Source organism: Trichechus manatus, unplaced genomic scaffold, assembly GCF_000243295.1.
Source record: "Trichechus manatus latirostris isolate Lorelei unplaced genomic scaffold, TriManLat1.0 scaffold00023, whole genome shotgun sequence".
Lineage (NCBI taxonomy): Eukaryota > Metazoa > Chordata > Mammalia > Sirenia > Trichechidae > Trichechus > Trichechus manatus.
In genome coordinates, this window is record NW_004443959.1 from 3,151,663 (window position 1) to 3,153,366 (window position 1,704).

Genomic DNA, 1,704 nt, shown 5'->3' on the forward strand with positions numbered 1-1,704 from the left:
AACAGAAAAAGCAAGGAAAAAAAAATCAAACACATGGAAACCGAAAAAACACCTTGCTCAAAAACTACCAGGTTATAGAAGAAATTAAGGATGGAATAAAGAAATTCATAGACTCAAACGAGAATGAAAACATATCCTACTAGAACATTTGGGACACAGCAAAAGCAGTGCTCAGAGGTCAGTTGATAGCAGTAAATGCACACATCCAAAAAGAAGAAAGGGCCAAAATAAAAACATTAACCCAACAACTGGAACAAGTAGAAAGTGAGCAGCAAAAGAAATCCTCGGGTTCCAAAAGAAAGGAAATAATAAGAATTAGAGCAGAATTAAATGAAATAGAGAATAGAAAAACAACTGAAAGAGTTAACAAGACCAATAGCTGGTTCTCTGAAAAGATCAACAAAATCGATAAACCATTGGCCAAGCTGACAAAAGAAAAACAGGAGAGGAAGCAAATAACCCATATAAGAAATGAGATGGGTGATATCGCAACAGCCAAATGGAAATTTAAAGAATCATAACAGAATACTATGATAAATTGTACTCTAAAAAATTTGAAAACCTAGAGGAAATGGACAAATTTCTAGAAACTCACTACCTATCTAAACTAACACAATCAGAGCTAGAACAACTAAATAAACCTATAACAAAAGAAGAGATTGAAAATGTAATTTAAAAACTCCCAACAAAAAAAAAAGCCCTGGCCCAGATGGTTTCACTGGAGAATTCTATCAAATTTTCAGAGAAGAGTTAACACCACTACTACTAAAGGTATTTCTGAGCATAGAAAAGGATGGAATACTACCAAGCTCATTCTATGAGGCCAGCATAACCTTGATACCAAAACCAGGTAAAGATACCACAAAAAAAGAAAATTATAGACCAATATCCCTCATGAATATTGACGCAAAAATCCTCCACAAAATTCTAGCCAATAGAATTCAACAACATATCAAAAAAGTAATTCACCATGATCAAGGGGGATCTATACCGGGTATGCTGGGATGGTTCAACATTAGAAAAACAATCAATGTCATCCATCACATAAATGAAACAAAAGACAAGATCCATATGATCTAGTCAATTGATGCAGAAAAGGCATTTGACAAAGTCCAACACCCTTTCATGATAAAAACTCTACGCAAAATTGAAATAGAAGGGAAATTCCTCAACATAATTAAGGGCATATATACAAAGTCAACAGCCAACATCATCCTAAATGGAGAGACTATGAAAACATTCCCCTTGAGAATGGGAACAGACAAGGATGCTCTTTATCACCACTCTTATTCAACATTGTGCTGGCAGTCCTAGCCAGGGCATTTAGGCTAGAAAAAGAAATAAAGGGTATCCAAATTGGTAAGGAAGAAGTAAAAGTATCTCTGTTTGCAGATGATATGATCTTATACACAGAAAACCCCAAAGAATCCACAAGAAAACTACTGGAACTAATAGAAGATTTCAGTAAAGTATCATGATACAAGATAAACATACAAAGATCAGTTGCATTCCTCTACACCAACAGAGAGAATCTCCAAGAGAAAATCACCAAATCAATACCATTTACAGTAGCCCCCAAGAAGATAAAATATTTAGGAATAAATCTAACCAGAGATAAAAGATTTATACAATGAAAACTACGAGACACTACTGCAAGAAACCAAAAGAGACCTGCATAAGTGGAAAAACATACCTTGCTCATGG